This window comes from Stenella coeruleoalba (assembly GCF_951394435.1).
Source record: "Stenella coeruleoalba genome assembly, chromosome: 6".
NCBI classification, from domain to species: Eukaryota; Metazoa; Chordata; class Mammalia; order Artiodactyla; family Delphinidae; genus Stenella; species Stenella coeruleoalba.
In genome coordinates, this window is record NC_137151.1 from 31592371 (window position 1) to 31612745 (window position 20375).

At 43.9% G+C, this 20375-nt stretch overlaps 1 long non-coding RNA gene across 7 annotated transcripts in view; it reads left to right on the top strand.

The window, feature by feature from the left end:
• Positions 1-20375, top strand: part of LOC307188209 — a 1799555-nt gene that overhangs the window by 1522337 nt on the left and 256843 nt on the right. The window contains exon 5 of one of the 7 annotated variants that reach the window (XR_013828837.1): positions 9327-9386. The exons of 5 other annotated variants lie outside the window; for them this stretch is intronic. This is a non-coding gene — a long non-coding RNA (uncharacterized lncRNA). Of the gene's footprint in view, positions 1-6167; positions 6230-9326; positions 9387-20375 lie in introns of those variants that run through there. One more of the 7 variants, XR_013828838.1, reaches the window with a different exon arrangement.

The window sequence follows — 20375 nt, forward strand, 5'->3', positions numbered from 1 at the left end:
GGTTCTTGTAAACAGAGGCGTCCCAAACTTTGGGGTGGCTGTGTCTTTATGATTTTAATTTCCCTAAGCTATAGGACCATAAGTGGAAGTGCCCTAGACTCTGTTGCTTTGTTTTTTAGATGTTTCAGGAAACACCATACACTTCTCCAGAGTGGTTGTTGGCAATTTACATCCCGCCCATCAGCATAACAAGGCTCCCAGTTCTCCATGGCCTGTCCTGCCTTTCTGGATTTTACACTTTTTTCAGATGGCCCTTTTGACTGGGGGGAAGTGAGACTTCATTGTAGTGCAGATTTCCTTTGCAAGCTTGCTTGGTTGGCCAAAAAGTGCGTATGCGTTTTTTCCTGAATGTATTCGGGAAAAAACGCATACGCCCTTTTTGGCCAAGTGCATCATTGTGGACGTTCTGCCTCTTTTCCTATGCTTTCAATGCAATTCCAGTCTACCTCCTGAAATCGGTTTCCTGCAATTCTGCCCCGCTTTCAAGTCCTCTTGGCAGCCTTACTTCAGTCTATTTTTGGACGATAGCTGTCATTTATAACTCTGCAGGTTTGTGAATTACAGTGCCCCTGAGCTCCTTTCTTCAACTCGCTTTCTTGTGACCTGGCCGCAACACCGCAGGATGGCTTCAGGCCCTAATCTGGTTCCGGCACGGCACGCTGAGCCTTTTGTTAATTCCTCTTCCTGGTGGGAAATGAGAGTTAAATTTGCCCGTCCAGACACCTCCAGCTAACCTCTCATTGGTTCTCGCTATTCCTGTTCATCTTCCGCAGAAATTGCAAACTGGGCCAAACAGGAGGTTAAAGGGACTGACTCTCCAAGTGGGGAGAGTGTTAGTAAAGCGTCTGGAATGTTGCACCCGAGTACCAGGGGAGGAAAACTGAGACATATTTGAACACGTCTCCCGATCACATGGTTGATCATACTCTAGGTTCCACATGCATGTTTTAGCTGAAGGAAGAATACCTTAAACCTGGGTAGTTGAAACCCGTGGAATGGGTACCATGCAATATGACTTCAAAGGGTCTTCATTTGCTCACCGAACCTCTCCAATCCTATCACTGCTGCGTTTATGCCCCTGTACACATGCTTGATTCTCTTTCGGAGACATAGCAATCCATAGGTTTTAAGATACTTACTAGTCAGGTACATTCTTAGGCGTTTAATATGCGGTGTTGAGTCCATTTCGTTGAGCAAGGAGTAGCTCTTGTCTATTCCATATTTGGCTTAAGGAACTTTATCTGTGCTCATTTCAATCTCTGGTTTTATGCAGCACCCCAACTCACCTTTACCCTTAAGCAAGCATAAGTTGGTTTTCTAAATTTGAGACCCTGTTCTGTTCTGTAATTCAGTTCCTGTGTAGCCAAGTTTACATTCCGTGTATTACTGATATCTTATGATGTTTCTTTTTCTGTGTGACTTACTTCAGTTAGAATCATCATACCTGAATCCACTCATTGTGCTGCTAAGGGCCTGATGACACAGATTTCATTGCTGAGTGATATTGCTTTGTAAGTGAATACCACAACTTCTTTATCCATTTTTCACTTTCTGCGATTTTGAACTTGTACTGTAAACGAGGTTCTTGTAAACAGAGCCGTTCCAAACTTTGGGGTGGCTGTGTCTTTTTGATTTTAATTTCCCTAAGCTATAGGACCATAAGTGGAAGTGCCCTAGGTTCTGTTGCTTTGTTTTTTAGATGTTTCAGGAAACACCATACACTTCTCCCGAGTGGTTGTTGGCAATTTACATCCCGCCCATCAGCATAACAAGGCTCCCAGTTCTCCATGGCCTGTCCCGCCTTTCTGGATTTTACACTTTTTTCAGATGGCCCTTTTGACCGGGGGGAAGTGAGACTTCATTGTAGTGCAGATTTCCTTTGCAAGCTTGCTTGGTTGGCCAAAAAGGGCGTATGCGTTTTTTCCTGAATATATTCAGGAAAAAACGCATACGCCCTTTTTGGCCAAGTGCATCATTGTGGACGTTCTGCCTCTTTTCCTATGCTTTCAATGCAATTCCAGTCTACCTCCTGAAATCGGTTTCCTGCAATTCTGCCCCGCTTTCAAGTCCTCTTGGCAGCCTTACTTCAGTCTATTTTTGGACGATAGCTGTCATTTATAACTCTGCAGGTTTGTGAATTACAGTGCCCCTGAGCTCCTTTCTTCAACTCGCTTTCTTTTGAGCTGGCCGCAACACCGCCGGATGGCTTCAGGCCCTAATCTGGTTCCGGCACGGCACGCTGAGCCTTTGGTTATTTCCTCTTCCTGGTGGGAAATGAGAGTTAAATTTGCCCGTCCAGACACCTCCAGCTAGTCTCTCATTGGTTCTCGCTATTCCTGTTCATCTTCCGCAGAAATTGCAAACTGGGCCAAACAGGAGGTTAAAGGGACTGACTCTCCAAGTGGGGAGAGTGTTAGTAAAGCGTCTGGAATGTTGCACCCGAGTACCAGGGGAGGAAAACTGAGACATATTTGAACACGTCTCCCGATCACATGGTTGATCATACTCTAGGTTCCACATGCATGTTTTAGCTGAAGGAAGAATACCTTAAACCTGGGTAGTTGAAACCCGTGGAATGGGTACCATGCAATATGACTTCAAAGGGTCTTCATTTGCTCACCGAACCTCTCCAATCCTATCACTGCTGCGTTTATGCCCCTGTACACATGCTTGATTCTCTTTCGGAGACATAGCAATCCATAGGTTTTAAGATACTTACTAGTCAGGTACATTCTTAGGCGTTTAATATGCGGTGTTGAGTCCATTTCGTTGAGCAAGGAGTAGCTCTTGTCTATTCCATATTTGGCTTAAGGAACTTTATCTGTGCTCATTTCAATCTCTGGTTTTATGCAGCACCCCAACTCACCTTTACCCTTAAGCAAGCATAAGTTGGTTTTCTAAATTTGAGACCCTGTTCTGTTCTGTAATTCAGTTCCTGTGTAGCCAAGTTTACATTCCGTGTATTACTGATATCTTATGATGTTTCTTTTTCTGTGTGACTTACTTCAGTTAGAATCATCATACCTGAATCCACTCATTGTGCTGCTAAGGGCCTTATGACACAGATTTCATTGCTGAGTGATATTGCTTTGTAAGTAAATACCACATCTTCTTTATCCATTTTTCACTTTCTGCGATTTTGAACTTGTACTGTAAACGAGGTTCTTGTAAACAGAGCCGTTCCAAACTTTGGGGTGGCTGTGTCTTTTTGATTTTAATTTCCCTAAGCTATAGGACCATAAGTGGAAGTGCCCTAGGTTCTGTTGCTTTGTTTTTTAGATGTTTTAGGAAACACCATACACTTCTCCCGAGTGGTTGTTGGCAATTTACATCCCGCCCATCAGCATAACAAGGCTCCCAGTTCTCCATGGCCTGTCCTGCCTTTCTGGATTTTACATTTTTTTCAGATGGCCCTTTTGACCGGGGGGAAGTGAGACTTCATTGTAGTGCAGATTTCCTTTGCAAGCTTGCTTGGTTGGCCAAAAAGGGCGTATGCGTTTTTTCCTGAATATATTCAGGAAAAAACGCATACGCCCTTTTTGGCCAAGTGCATCATTGTGGACGTTCTGCCTCTTTTCCTATGCTTTCAATGCAATTCCAGTCTACCTCCTGAAATCGGTTTCCTGCAATTCTGCCCCGCTTTCAAGTCCTCTTGGCAGCCTTACTTCAGTATATTTTTGGACGATAGCTGTCATTTATAACTCTGCAGGTTTGTGAATTACAGTGCCCCTGAGCTCCTTTCTTCAACTCGCTTTCTTTTGAGCTGGCCGCAACACCACAGGATTGCTTCAGGCCCTAATCTGGTTCCGGTACGGCATGCTGAGCCTTTGGTTATTTCCTCTTCCTGGTGGGAAATGAGAGTTAAATTTGCCCGTCCAGACACCTCCAGCTAGCCTCTCATTGGTTCTCGCTATTCCTGTTCATCTTCCGCAGAAATTGCAAACTGGGCCAAACAGGAGGTTAAAGGCGCTGACTCTCCAAGTGGGGAGAGTGTTAGTAAAGCATCTGGAATGTTGCACCCGAGTACCAGGGGAGGAAAACTGAGACATATTTGAACACGTCTCCCGTTCACATGGTTGATCATACTTGGGTTCCACATGCATGTTTTAGCTGAAGGAAGAATACCTTAAACCTGGGTAGTTGAAACCCGTGGAATGGGTACCATGCAATATGACTTCAAAGGGTCTTCATTTGCTCACCGAACCTCTCCAATCCTATCACTGCTGCGTTTATGCCCCTGTACACATGCTTGATTCTCTTTCGGAGACATAGCAATGTATAGGTTTTAAGATACTTACTAGTCAGGTACATTCTTAGGCGTTTAATATGCGGTGTTGAGTCCATTTCGTTGAGCAAGGAGTAGCTCTTGTCTATTCCATATTTGGCCTAAGGAACTTTATCTGTGCTCATTTCAATCTCTGGTTTTATGCAGCACCCCAACTCACCTTTACCCTTAAGCAAGCATAAGTTGGTTTTCTAAATTTGAGACACTGTTCTGTTCTGTAATTCAGTTCCTGTGTAGCCAAGTTTACATTCCGTGTATTACTGATAACTTATGATGTTTCTTTTTCTGTGTGACTTATTTCAGTTAGAATCATCATACCTGAATCCACTCATTGTGCTGCTAAGGGCCTGATGACACAGATTTCATTGCTGAGTGATATTGCTTTGTAAGTAAATACCACAACTTCTTTATCCATTTTTCACTTTCTGCGATGTTGAACTTGTACTGTAAACGAGGTTCTTGTAAACAGAGCCGTTCCAAACTTTGGGGTGGCTGTGTCTTTATGATTTTAATTTCCCTAAGCTATAGGACCATAAGTGGAAGTGCCCTAGGTTCTGTTGCTTTGTTTTTTAGATGTTTCAGGAAACACCATACACTTCTCCCGAGTGGTTGTTGGCAATTTACATCCCGCCCATCAGCATAACAAGGCTCCCAGTTCTCCATGGCCTGTCCTGCCTTTCTGGATTTTACACTTTTTTCAGATGGCCCTTTTGACCGGGGGGAAGTGAGACTTCATTGTAGTGCAGATTTCCTTTGCAAGCTTGCTTGGTTGGCCAAAAAGGGCGTATGCGTTTTTTCCTGAATATATTCAGGAAAAAACGCATACGCCCTTTTTGGCCAAGTGCATCATTGTGGACGTTCTGCCTCTTTTCCTATGCTTTCAATGCAATTCCAGTCTACCTCCTGAAATCGGTTTCCTGCAATTCTGCCCCGCTTTCAAGTCCTCTTGGCAGCCTTACTTCAGTCTATTTTTGGACGATAGCTGTCATTTATAACTCTGCAGGTTTGTGAATTACAGTGCCCCTGAGCTCCTTTCTTCAACTTGCTTACTTGTGACCTGGCCGCAACACCGCAGGATGGCTTCAGGCCCTAATCTGGTTCCGGCACGGCACGCTGAGCCTTTGGTTATTTCCTCTTCCTGGTGGGAAATGAGAGTTAAATTTGCCCGTCCAGACACCTCCAGCTAGCCTCTCATTGGTTCTCGCTATTCCTGTTCGTCTTCCGCAGAAATTGCAAACTGGGCCAAACAGGAGGTTAAAGGCACTGACTCTCCAAGTGGGGAGAGTGTTAGTAAAGCGTCTGGAATGTTGCACCCGAGTACCAGGGGAGGAAAACTGAGACATATTTGAACACGTCTCCCGTTCACATGGTTGATCATACTTGGGTTCCACATGCATGTTTTAGCTGAAGGAAGAATACCTTAAACCTGGAGAGTTGAGACCCGTGTAATGGGTACCATGCAATATGACTTCAAAGGGTCTTCATTTGCTCACCGAACCTCTCCAATGCTATCACTGCTGCGTTTATGCCCCTGTACACATGCTTGATTCTCTTTCGGAGACATAGCAATCCATAGGTTTTAAGATACTTACTAGTCAGGTACATTCTTAGGCGTTTAATATGCGGTGTTGAGTCCATTTCGTTGAGCAAGGAGTAGCTCTTGTCTATTCCATATTTGGCTTAAGGAACTTTATCTGTGCTCATTTCAATCTCTGGTTTTATGCAGCACCCCAACTCACCTTTACCCTTAAGCAAGCATAAGTTGTTTTTCGAAATTTGAGACCCTGTTCTGTTCTGTAATTCAGTTCCTGTGTAGCCAAGTTTCCATTCCGTGTATTACTGATATCTTATGATGTTTCTTTTTCTGTGTGACTTATTTCAGTTAGAATCATCATATCTGAATCCACTCATTGTGCTGCTAAGGGCCTGATGACATAGATTTCATTGCTGAGTGATATTGCTTTGTAAGTGAATACCACAACTTCTTTATCCATTTTTCACTTTCTGCGATGTTGAACTTGTACTGTAAACGAGGTTCTTGTAAACAGAGCCGTTCCAAACTTTGGGGTGGCTGTGTCTTTTTGATTTTAATTTCCCTAAGCTATAGGAACATAAGTGGCAGTGCCCTAGGCTCTGTTGCTTTGTTTTTTAGATGTTTCAGGAAACACCATACACTTCTCCCGAGTGTCTGTTGGCAATTTACATCCCGCCCATCAGCATAACAAGGCTCCCAGTTCTCCATGGCCTGTCCTGTCTTTCTGGATTTTACACTTTTTTCAGATGGCCCTTTTGACCAGGGGGAAGTGAGACTTCATTGTAGTGCAGATTTCCTTTGCAAGCTTGCTTGGTTGGCCAAAAAGGGCGTATGCGTTTTTTCCTGAATATATTCAGGAAAAAACGCATACGCCCTTTTTGGCCAAGTGCATCATTGTGGACGTTCTGCCTCTTTTCCTATGCTTTCAATGCAATTCCAGTCTACCTCCTGAAATCGGTTTCCTGCAATTCTGCCCCGCTTTCAAGTCCTCTTGGCAGCCTTACTTCAGTCTATTTTTGGACGATAGCTGTCATTTATAACTCTGCACGTTTGTGAATTACAGTGCCCCTGAGCTCCTTTCTTCAACTCGCTTTCTTGTGACCTGGCCGCAACACCGCAGGATGGCTTCAGGCCCTAATCTGGTTCCGGCCCGGCATGCTGAGCCTTTGGTTAATTCCTCTTCCTGGTGGGAAATGAGAGTTAAATTTCCCCATCCAGACACCTCCAGCTAACCTCTCATTGGTTCTCGCTATTCCTGTTCATCTTCCGCAGAAATTGCAAACTGGGCCAAACAGGAGGTTAAAGGGACTGACTCTCCAAGTGGGGAGAGTGTTAGTAAAGCGTCTGGAATGTTGTACCCGAGTACCAGGGGAGGAAAACTGAGACATATTTGAACACGTCTCCCGTTCACATGGTTGATCATTCTTGGGTTCCACATGCATGTTTTAGCTGAAGGAAGAATACCTTAAACCTGGAGAGTTAAGACCCGTGTAATGTGTACCATGCAATATGACTTCAAAGGGTCTTCATTTGCTCACCGAACCTCTCCAATCCTATCACTGCTGCGTTTATGCCCCTGTACACATGCTTGATTCTCTTTCGGAGACATAGCAATCCATAGGTTTTAAGATACTTACTAGTCAGGTACATTCTTAGGCGTTTAATATGCGGTGTTGAGTCCATTTCGTTGAGCAAGGAGTAGCTCTTGTCTATTCCATATTTGACTTAAGGAACTTTATCTGTGCTCATTTCAATCTCTGGTTTTATGCAGCACCCCAACTCACCTTTACCCTTAAGCAAGCATAAGTTGGTTTTCTAAATTTGAGACCCTGTTCTGTTCTGTAATTCAGTTCCTGTGTAGCCAAGTTTACATTCCGTGTATTACTGATATCTTATGATGTTTCTTTTTCTGTGTGACTTACTTCAGTTAGAATCATCATACCTGAATCCACTCATTGTGATGCTAAGGGCCTGATGACATAGATTTCATTGCTGAGTGATATTGCTTTGTAAGTAAATACCACAACTTCTTTATCCATTTTTCACTTTCTGCGATGTTGAACTTGTACTGTAAACGAGGTTATTGTAAACAGAGGCGTCCCAAACTTTGGGGTGGCTGTGTCTTTTTGATTTTAATTTCCCTAAGCTATAGGACCATAAGTGGATGTGCCCTAGGCTCTGTTGCTTTGTTTTTTAGATGTTTCAGGAAACACCATACACTTCTCCCGAGTGTCTGTTGGCAATTTACATCCCGCCCATCAGCATAACAAGGCTCCCAGTTCTCCATGGCCTGTCCTGCCTTTCTGGATTTTACACTTTTTTCAGATGGCCCTTTTGACCGGGGGGAAGTGAGACTTCATTGTAGTGCAGATTTCCTTTGCAAGCTTGCTTGGTTGGCCAAAAAGGGCGTATGCGTTTTTTCCTGAATATATTCAGGAAAAAACGCATATGCCCTTTTTGGCCAAGTGCATCATTGTGGACGTTCTGCCTCTTTTCCTATGCTTTCAATGCAATTCCAGTCTACCTCCTGAAATCGGTTTCCTGCAATTCTGCCCCGCTTTCAAGTCCTCTTGGCAGCCTTACTTCAGTCTATTTTTGGACGATAGCTGTCATTTATAACTCTGCAGGTTTGTGAATTACAGTGACCCTGAGCTCCTTTCTTCAACTCGCTTTCTTGTGACCTGGCCGCAACACCGCAGGATGGCTTCAGGCCCTAATCTGGTTCCGGCCCGGCATGCTGAGCCTTTGGTTAATTCCTCTTCCTGGTGGGAAATGAGAGTTAAATTTGCCCGTCCAGACACCTCCAGCTAGCCTCTCATTGGTTCTCGCTATTCCTGTTCATCTTCCGCAGAAATTGCAAACTGGGCCAAACAGGAGGTTAAAGGCGCTGACTCTCAAAGTGGGGAGAGTGTTAGTAAAGCGTCTGGAATGTTGCACCCGAGTACCAGGGGAGGAAAACTGAGACATATTTGAACACGTCTCCCGATCACATGGTTGATCATACTCTAGGTTCCACATGCATGTTTTAGCTGAAGGAAGAATACCTTAAACCTGGGTAGTTGAAACCCGTGGAATGGGTACCATGCAATATGACTTCAAAGGGTCTTCATTTGCTCACCGAAACTCTCCAATCCTATCACTGCTGCGTTTATGCCCCTGTACACATGCTTGATTCTCTTTCGGAGACATAGCAATCCATAGGTTTTAAGATACTTACAAGTCAGGTACATTCTTAGGCGTTTAATATGCGGTGTTGAGTCCATTTCGTTGAGCAAGGAGTAGCTCTTGTCTATTCCATATTTGGCTTAAGGAACTTTATCTGTGCTCATTTCAATCTCTGGTTTTATGCAGCACCCCAACTCACCTTTACCCTTAAGCAAGCATAAGTTGGTTTTCTAAATTTGAGACCCTGTTCTGTTCTGTAATTCAGTTCCTGTGTAGCCAAGTTTACATTCCGTGTATTAGTGATATCTTATGATGTTTCTTTTTCTGTGTGACTTACTTCAGTTAGAATCATCATACCTGAATCCACTCATTGTGCTGCTAAGGGTCTGATGACACAGATTTCATTGCTGAGTGATATTGCTTTGTAAGTAAATACCACAACTTCTTTATCCATTTTTCACTTTCTGCGATGTTGAACTTGTACTGTAAACGAGGTTCTTGTAAACAGAGCCGTTCCAAACTTTGGGGTGGCTGTGTCTTTTTGATTTTAATTTCCCTAAGCTATAGGACCATAAGAGGAAGTGCCCTAGGTTCTGTTGCTTTGTTTTTTAGATGTTTCAGGAAACACCATACACTTCTCCCGAGTGGTTGTTGGCAATTTACATCCCGCCCATCAGCATAACAAGGCTCCCAGTTCTCCATGGCCTGTCCTGCCTTTCGGATTTTACACTTTTTTCAGATGGCCCTTTTGACCGGGGGGAAGTGAGACTTCATTGTAGTGCAGATTTCCTTTGCAAGCTTGCTTGGTTGGCCAAAAAGGGCGTATGCGTTTTTTCCTGAATATATTCAGGAAAAAACGCATACGCCCTTTTTGGCCAAGTGCATCATTGTGGACGTTCTGCCTCTTTTCCTATGCTTTCAATGCAATTCCAGTCTACCTCCTGAAATCGGTTTCCTGCAATTCTGCCCCGCTTTCAAGTCCTCTTGGCAGCCTTACTTCAGTCTATTTTTGGACGATAGCTGTCATTTATAACTCTGCAGGTTTGTGAATTACAGTGCCCCTGAGCTCCTTTCTTCAACTCGCTTTCTTTAGAGCTGGCCGCAACACCGCAGGATGGCTTCAGGCCCTAATCTGGTTCCGGTACGGCACGCTGAGCCTTTGGTTATTTCCTCTTCCTGGTGGGAAATGAGAGTTAAATTTGCCCGTCCAGACACCTCCAGCTAGCCTCTCATTGGTTCTCGCTATTCCTGTTCATCTTCCGCAGAAATTGCAAACTGGGCGAAACAGGAGGTTAAAGGCGCTGACTCCTCAAGTGGGGAGAGTGTTAGTAAAGCGTCTGGAATGTTGCATCCGAGTACCAGGGGAGGAAAACTGAGACATATTTGAACACGTCTCCCGTTCACATGGTTGATCATACTTGGGTTCCACATGCATGTTTTAGCTGAAGGAAGAATACCTTAAACCTGGAGAGTTGAGACCCGTGTAATGGGTACCATGCAATATGACTTCAAAGGGTCTTCATTTGCTCACCGAACCTCTCCAATCCCATCACTGCTGCGTTTATGCCCCTGTACACATGCTTGATTGTCTTTTGGAGACATAGCAATCCATAGGTTTTACGATACTTACTAGTCAGGTACATTCTTAGGCGTTTAATATGCGGTGTTGAATCCATTTCGTTGAGCAAGGAGTAGCTCTTGTCTATTCCATATTTGACTTAAGGAACTTTATCTGTGCTCATTTCAATCTCTGGTTTTATGCAGCACCCCAAGTCACCTTTACCCTTAAGCAAGAATAAGTTGGTTTTCTAAATTTGAGACCCTGTTCTGTTCTGTAATTCAGTTCCTGTGTAGCCAAGTTTACATTCCGTGTATTACTGATATCTTATGATGTTTCTTTTTCTGTGTGACTTACTTCAGTTAGAATCATCATACCTGAATCCACTCATTGTGCTGCTAAGGGCCTGATGACACAGATTTCATTGCTGAGTGATATTGCTTTGTAAGTAAATACCACAACTTCTTTATCCATTTTTCACTTTCTGCGATGTTGAACTTGTACTGTAAACGAGGTTCTTGTAAACAGAGGCGTCCCAAACTTTGGGGTGGCTGTGTCTTTTTGATTTTAATTTCCCTAAGCTATAGGACCATAAGTGGAAGTGCCCTAGGTTCTGTTGCTTTGTTTTTTAGATGTTTTAGGTAACACCATACACTTCTCCCGAGTGGTTGTTGGCAATTTACATCCCGCCCATCAGCATAACAAGGCTCCCAGTTCTCCATGGCCTGTCCCGCCTTTCTGGATTTTACATTTTTTTCAGATGGCCCTTTTGACCGGGGGGAAGTGAGACTTCATTGTAGTGCAGATTTCCTTTGCAAGCTTGCTTGGTTGGCCAAAAAGGGCGTATGCGTTTTTTCCTGAATATATTCAGGAAAAAACGCATACGCCCTTTTTGGCCAAGTGCATCATTGTGGACGTTCTGCCTCTTTTCCTATGCTTTCAATGCAATTCCAGTCTACCTCCTGAAATCGGTTTCCTGCAATTCTGCCCCGCTTTCAAGTCCTCTTGGCAGCCTTACTTCAGTCTATTTTTGGACGATAGCTGTCATTTATAACTCTGCAGGTTTGTGAATTACAGTGCCCCTGAGCTCCTTTCTTCAACTCGCTTTCTTTAGAGCTGGCCGCAACACCGCAGGATGGCTTCAGGCCCTAATCTGGTTCCGGTACGGCACGCTGAGCCTTTGGTTATTTCCTCTTCCTGGTGGGAAATGAGAGTTAAATTTGCCCGTCCAGACACCTCCAGCTAGCCTCTCATTGGTTCTCGCTATTCCTGTTCATCTTCCGCAGAAATTGCAAACTGGGCGAAACAGGAGGTTAAAGGCGCTGACTCCTCAAGTGGGGAGAGTGTTAGTAAAGCGTCTGGAATGTTGCATCCGAGTACCAGGGGAGGAAAACTGAGACATATTTGAACACGTCTCCCGTTCACATGGTTGATCATACTTGGGTTCCACATGCATGTTTTAGCTGAAGGAAGAATACCTTAAACCTGGAGAGTTGAGACCCGTGGAATGGGTACCATGCAATATGACTTCAAAGGGTCTTCATTTGCTCACCGAACCTCTCCAATCCCATCACTGCTGCGTTTATGCCCCTGTACACATGCTTGATTCTCTTTTGGAGACATAGCAATCCATAGGTTTTACGATACTTACTAGTCAGGTACATTCTTAGGCGTTTAATATGCGGTGTTGAATCCATTTCGTTGAGCAAGGAGTAGCTCTTGTCTATTCCATATTTGACTTAAGGAACTTTATCTGTGCTCATTTCAATCTCTGGTTTTATGCAGCACCCCAACTCACCTTTACCCTTAAGCAAGAATAAGTTGGTTTTCTAAATTTGAGACCCTGTTCTGTTCTGTAATTCAGTTCCTGTGTAGCCAAGTTTACATTCCGTGTATTACTGATATCTTATGATGTTTCTTTTTCTGTGTGACTTACTTCAGTTAGAATCATCATACCTGAATCCACTCATTGTGCTGCTAAGGGCCTGATGACACAGATTTCATTGCTGAGTGATATTGCTTTGTAAGTAAATACCACAACTTCTTTATCCATTTTTCACTTTCTGCGATGTTGAACTTGTACTGTAAACGAGGTTCTTGTAAACAGAGGCGTCCCAAACTTTGGGGTGGCTGTGTCTTTTTGATTTTAATTTCCCTAAGCTATAGGACCATAAGTGGAAGTGCCCTAGGTTCTGTTGCTTTGTTTTTTAGATGTTTTAGGTAACACCATACACTTCTCCCGAGTGGTTGTTGGCAATTTACATCCCGCCCATCAGCATAACAAGGCTCCCAGTTCTCCATGGCCTGTCCCGCCTTTCTGGATTTTACATTTTTTTCAGATGGCCCTTTTGACCGGGGGGAAGTGAGACTTCATTGTAGTGCAGATTTCCTTTGCAAGCTTGCTTGGTTGGCCAAAAAGGGCGTATGCGTTTTTTCCTGAATATATTCAGGAAAAAACGCATACGCCCTTTTTGGCCAAGTGCATCATTGTGGACGTTCTGCCTCTTTTCCTATGCTTTCAATGCAATTCCAGTCTACCTCCTGAAATCGGTTTCCTGCAATTCTGCCCCGCTTTCAAGTCCTGTTGGCAGCCTTACTTCAGTCTATTTTTGGACGATAGCTGTCATTTATAACTCTGCAGGTTTGTGAATTACAGTGACCCTGAGCTCCTTTCTTCAACTCGCTTTCTTGTGACCTGGCCGCAAGACCGAAGGATGGCTTCAGGCCCTAATCTGGTTCCGGCCCGGCATGCTGAGCCTTTGGTTAATTCCTCTTCCTGGTGGGAAATGAGAGTTAAATTTGCCCGTCCAGACACCTCCAGCTAGCCTCTCATTGGTTCTCGCTATTCCTGTTCATTTTCCGCAGAAATTGCAAACTGGGCCAAACAGGAGGTTAAAGGGACTGACTCTCCAAGTGGGGAGAGTGTTAGTAAAGCGTCTGGAATGTTGTACCCGAGTACCAGGGGAGGAAAACTGAGACATATTTGAACACGTCTCCCGATCACATGGTTGATCATACTCTAGGTTCCACATGCATGTTTTAGCTGAAGGAAGAATACCTTAAACCTGGGTAGTTGAAACCCGTGGAATGGGTACCATGCAATATGACTTCAAAGGGTCTTCATTTGCTCACCGAACCTCTCCAATCCTATCACTGCTGCGTTTATGCCCCTGTACACATGCTTGATTCTCTTTCGGAGACATAGCAATCCATAGGTTTTAAGATACTTACAAGTCAGGTACATTCTTAGGCGTTTGATATGCGGTGTTGAGTCCATTTCGTTGAGCAAGGAGTAGCTCTTGTCTATTCCATATTTGGCTTAAGGAACTTTATCTGTGCTCATTTCAATCTCTGGTTTTATGCAGCACCCCAACTCACCTTTACCCTTACGCAAGCATAAGTTGTTTTTCTAAATTTGAGACCCTGTTCTGTTCTGTAATTCAGTTCCTGTGTAGCCAAGTTTCCATTCTGTGTATTACTGATATCTTATGATGTTTCTTTTTCTGTGTGACTTATTTCAGTTAGAATCATCATACCTGAATCCACTCATTGTGCTGCTAAGGGCCTGATGACATAGATTTCATTGCTGAGTGATATTGCTTTGTAAGTGAATACCACAACTTCTTTATCCATTTTTCACTTTCTGCGATGTTGAACTTGTACTGTAAACGAGGTTCTTGTAAACAGAGCCGTTCCAAACTTTGGGGTGGCTGTGTCTTTTTGATTTTAATTTCCCTAAGCTATAGGACCATAAGTGGCAGTGCCCTAGGCTCTGTTGCTTTGTTTTTTAGATGTTTCAGGAAACACCATACACTTCTCCGGAGTGTCTGTTGGCAATTTACATCCCGCCCATCAGCATAACAAGGCTCCCAGTTCTCCATGGCCTGTCCTGCCTTTCTGGATTTTACACTTTTTTCAGATGGCCCTTTTGACCAGGGGGAAGTGAGACTTCATTGTAGTGCAGATTTCCTTTGCAAGCTTGCTTGGTTGGCCAAAAAGTGCGTATGCGTTTTTTCCTGAATATATTCAGGAAAAAACGCATACACCCTTTTTGGCCAAGTGCATCATTGTGGACGTTCTGCCTCTTTTCCTATGCTTTCAATGCAATTCCAGTCTACCTCCTGAAATCGGTTTCCTGCAATTCTGCCCCGCTTTCAAGTCCTCTTGGCAGCCTTACTTCAGTCTATTTTTGGACGATAGCTGTCATTTATAACTCTGCAGGTTTGTGAATTACAGTGCCCTTGAGCTCCTTTCTTCAACTTGCTTTCTTGTGACCTGGCCGCAACACCGCAGGATGGCTTCAGGCCCTAATCTGGTTCCGGCACGGCACGCTGAGCCTTTGGTTATTTCCTCTTCCTGGTGGGAAATGAGAGTTAAATTTGCCCGTCCAGACACCTCCAGCTAGTCTCTCATTGGTTCTCGCTATTCCTGTTCATCTTCCGCAGAAATTGCAAACTGGGCCAAACAGGAGGTTAAAGGCGCTGACTCTCCAAGTGGGGAGAGTGTTAGTAAAGCGTCTGGAATGTTGCACCCGAGTACCAGGGGAGGAAAACTGAGACATATTTGAACACGTCTCCCGTTCACATGGTTGATCATTCTTGGGTTCCACATGCATGTTTTAGCTGAAGGAAGAATACCTTAAACCTGGAGAGTTAAGACCCGTGTAATGGGTACCATGCAATATGACTTCAAAGGGTCTTCATTTGCTCACCGAACCTCTCCAATCCTATCACTGCTGCGTTTATGCCCCTGTACACATGCTTGATTCTCTTTCGGAGACATAGCAATCCATAGGTTTTAAGATACTTACTAGTCAGGTACATTCTTAGGCGTTTAATATGCGGTGTTGAGTCCATTTCGTTGAGCAAGGAGTAGCTCTTGTCTATTCCATATTTGACTTAAGGAACTTTATCTGTGCTCATTTCAATCTCTGGTTTTATGCAGCACCCCAACTCACCTTTACCCTTAAGCAAGCATAAGTTGGTTTTCTAAATTTGAGACCCTGTTCTGTTCTGTAATTCAGTTCCTGTGTAGCCAAGTTTACATTCCGTGTATTACTGATATCTTATGATGTTTCTTTTTCTGTGTGACTTACTTCAGTTAGAATCATCATACCTGAATCCACTCATTGTGCTGCTAAGGGCCTGATGACACAGATTTCATTGCTGAGTGATATTGCTTTGTAAGTAAATACCACAACTTCTTTATCCATTTTCCACTTTCTGCGATGTTGAACTTGTACTGTAAACGAGGTTCTTGTAAACAGAGGCGTCCCAAACTTTAGGGTGGCTGTGTCTTTTTGATTTTAATTTCCCTAAGCTATAGGACCATAAGTGGCAGTGCACTAGGCTCTGTTGCTTTGTTTTTTAGATGTTTCAGGAAACACCATACACTTCTCCCGAGTGTCTGTTGGCAATTTACATCCCGCCCATCAGCATAACAAGGCTCCCAGTTCTCCATGGCCTGTCCTGCCTTTCTGGTTTTTACACTTTTTTCAGATGGCCCTTTTGACCGGGGGGAAGTGAGACTTCATTGTAGTGCAGATTTCCTTTGCAAGCTTGCTTGGTTGGCCAAAAAGTGCGTATGCGTTTTTTCCTGAATATATTCAGGAAAAAACGCATACGCCCTTTTTGGCCAAGTGCATCATTGTGGACGTTCTGCCTCTTTTCCTATGCTTTCAATGCAATTCCAGTCTACCTCCTGAAATCGGTTTCCTGCAATTCTGCCCCGCTTTCAAGTCCTCTTGGCAGCCTTACTTCAGTCTATTTTTGGACGATAGCTGTCATTTATAACTCTGCAGGTTTGTGAATTACAGTGCCCCTGAGCTCCTTTCTTCAACTCGCTTTCTTGTGACCTGGCCGCAACACCGCAGGATGGCTTCAGGCCCTAATCTGGTTCCGGCACTGCACGCTGAGCCTTTGGTTATTTCCTCTTCCTGGTGGGAAATGAGAGTTAAATTTGCCCGTCCAGACACCTCCAGCTAGCCTCTCATTGGTTCTCGCTATTCCTGTTTATCTTCCGCAGAAATTGCAAACTGGGCCAAACAGGAGGTTAAAGGCGCTGACTCTCCAAGTGGGGAGAGTGTTAGTAAAGCGTCTGGAATGTTGCACCCGAGTACCAGGGGAGGAAAACTGAGACATATTTGAACACGTCTCCCGTTCACATGGTTGATCATACTTGGGTTCCACATGCATGTTTTAGCTGAAGGAAGAATACCTTAAACCTGGAGAGTTAAGACCCGTGTAATGGGTACCATGCAATATGACTTCAAAGGGTCTTCATTTGCTCACCGAACCTCTCCAATCCTATCACTGCTGCGTTTATGCCCCTGTACACATGCTTGTTTCTCTTTCGGAGACATAGCAATCCATAGGTTTTAAGATACTTACTAGTCAGGTACATTCTTAGGCGTTTAATATGCGGTGTTGAGTCCATTTCGTTGAGCAAGGAGTAGCTCTTGTCTATTCCATATTTGACTTAAGGAACTTTATCTGTGCTCATTTCAATCTCTGGTTTTATGCAGCACCCCAACTCACCTTTACCCTTAAGCAAGCATAAGTTGGTTTTCTAAATTTGAGACCCTGTTCTATTCTGTAATTCAGTTCCTGTGTAGCCAAGTTTACATTCCGTGTATTACTGATATCTTATGATGTTTCTTTTTCTGTGTGACTTATTTCAGTTAGAATCATCATACCTGAATCCACTCATTGTGATGCTAAGGGCCTGATGACATAGATTTCATTGCTGAGTGATATTGCTTTGTAAGTAAATACCACAACTTCTTTATCCATTTTTCACTTTCTGCGATGTTGAACTTGTACTGTAAACGAGGTTCTTGTAAACAGAGGCGTCCCAAACTTTGGGGTGGCTGTGTCTTTTTGATTTTAATTTCCCTAAGCTATAGGACCATAAGTGGAAGTGCCCTAGGCTCTGTTGCTTTGTTTTTTAGATGTTTCAGGAAACACCATACACTTCTCCCGAGTGTCTGTTGGCAATTTACATCCCGCCCATCAGCATAACAAGGCTCCCAGTTCTCCATGGCCTGTCCTGCCTTTCTGGATTTTACACTTTTTTCAGATGGCCCTTTTGACCGGGGGGAAGTGAGACTTCATTGTAGTGCAGATTTCCTTTGCAAGCTTGCTTGGTTGGCCAAAAAGGGCGTATGCGTTTTTTCCTGAATATATTCAGGAAAAAACGCATACACCCTTTTTGGCCAAGTGCATCATTGTGGACGTTCTGCCTCTTTTCCTATGCTTTCAATGCAATTCCAGTCTACCTCCTGAAATCGGTTTCCTGCAATTCTGCCCTGCTTTCAAGTCCTCTTGGCAGCCTTACTTCAGTCTATTTTTGGACGATAGCTGTCATTTATAACTCTGCAGGTTTGTGAATTACAGTGACCCTGAGCTCCTTTCTTCAACTCGCTTTCTTGTGACCTGGCCGCAACACCGCAGGATGGCTTCAGGCCCTAATCTGGTTCCGGCCCGGCATGCTGAGCCTTTGGTTAATTCCTCTTCCTGGTGGGAAATGAGAGTTAAATTTGCCCGTCCAGACACCTCCAGCTAGCCTCTCATTGGTTCTCGCTATTCCTGTTCATCTTCCGCAGAAATTGCAAACTGGGCCAAACAGGAGGTTAAAGGGACTGACTCTCCAAGTGGGGAGAGTGTTAGTAATGCGTCTGGAATGTTGTACCCGAGTACCAGGGGAGGAAAACTGAGACATATTTGAACACGTCTCCCGTTCACATGGTTGATCATACTTGGGTTCCACATGCATGTTTTAGCTGAAGGAAGAATACCTTAAACCTGGAGAGTTGAGACCCGTGTAATGGGTACCATGCAATATGACTTCAAAGGGTCTTCATTTGCTCACCGAACCTCTCCAATCCTATCACTGCTGCGTTTATGCCCCTGTACACATGCTTGATTCTCTTTCGGAGACATAGCAATCCATAGGTTTTAAGATACTTACTAGTCAGGCACATTCTTAGGCGTTTAATATGCGGTGTTGAGTCCATTTCGTTGAGCAAGGAGTAGCTCTTGTCTATTCCATATTTGACTTAAGGAACTTTATCTGTGCTCATTTCAATCTCTGGTTTTATGCAGCACCCCAACTCACCTTTACCCTTAAGCAAGCATAGTTGGTTTTCTAAATTTGAGACCCTGTTCTGTTCTGTAATTCAGTTCCTGTGTAGCCAAGTTTACATTCCGTGTATTACTGATATCTTATGATGTTTCTTTTTCTGTGTGACTTATTTCAGTTAGAATCATCATACCTGAATCCACTCATTGTGCTGCTAAGGGCCTGATGACACAGATTTCATTGCTGAGTGATATTGCTTTGTAAGTAAATACCACAACTTCTTTATCCATTTTCCACTTTCTGCGATGTTGAACTTGTACTGTAAACGAGGTTCTTGTAAACAGAGGCGTCCCAAACTTTAGGGTGGCTGTGTCTTTTTGATTTTAATTTCCCTAAGCTATAGGACCATAAGTGGCAGTGCACTAGGCTCTGTTGCTTTGTTTTTTAGATGTTTCAGGAAACACCATACACTTCTCCCGAGTGTCTGTTGGCAATTTACATCCCGCCCATCAGCATAACAAGGCTCCCAGTTCTCCATGGCCTGTCCTGCCTTTCTGGTTTTTACACTTTTTTCAGATGGCCCTTTTGACCGGGGGGAAGTGAGACTTCATTGTAGTGCAGATTTCCTTTGCAAGCTTGCTTGGTTGGCCAAAAAGTGCGTATGCGTTTTTTCCTGAATATATTCAGGAAAAAACGCATACGCCCTTTTTGGCCAAGTGCATCATTGTGGACGTTCTGCCTCTTTTCCTATGCTTTCAATGCAATTCCAGTCTACCTCCTGAAATCGGTTTCCTGCAATTCTGCCCCGCTTTCAAGTCCTCTTGGCAGCCTTACTTCAGTCTATTTTTGGACGATAGCTGTCATTTATAACTCTGCAGGTTTGTGAATTACAGTGCCCCTGAGCTCCTTTCTTCAACTCGCTTTCTTGTGACCTGGCCGCAACACCGCATGATGGCTTCAGGCCCTAATCTGGTTCCGGCACTGCACGCTGAGCCTTTGGTTATTTCCTCTTCCTGGTGGGAAATGAGAGTTAAATTTGCCCGTCCAGACACCTCCAGCTAGTCTCTCATTGGTTCTCGCTATTCCTGTTTATCTTCCGCAGAAATTGCAAACTGGGCCAAACAGGAGGTTAAAGGCGCTGACTCTCCAAGTGGGGAGAGTGTTAGTAAAGCGTCTGGAATGTTGCACCCGAGTACCAGGGGAGGAAAACTGAGACATATTTGAACACGTCTCCCGTTCACATGGTTGATCATACTTGGGTTCCACATGCATGTTTTAGCTGAAGGAAGAATACCTTAAACCTGGAGAGTTAAGACCCGTGTAATGGGTACCATGCAATATGACTTCAAAGGGTCTTCATTTGCTCACCGAACCTCTCCAATCCTATCACTGCTGCGTTTATGCCCCTGTACACATGCTTGATTCTCTTTCGGAGACATAGCAATCCATAGGTTTTAAGATACTTACAAGTCAGGTACATTCTTAGGCGTTTAATATGCGGTGTTGAGTCCATTTCGTTGAGCAAGGAGTAGCTCTTGTCTATTCCATATTTGGCTTAAGGAACTTTATCTGTGCTCATTTCAATCTCTGGTTTTATGCAGCACCCCAACTCACCTTTACCCTTAAGCAAGCATAAGTTGGTTTTCTAAATTTGAGACACTGTTCTGTTCTGTAATTCAGTTCCTGTGTAGCCAAGTTTCCATTCCGTGTATTACTGATATCTTATGATGTTTCTTTTTCTGTGTGACTTATTT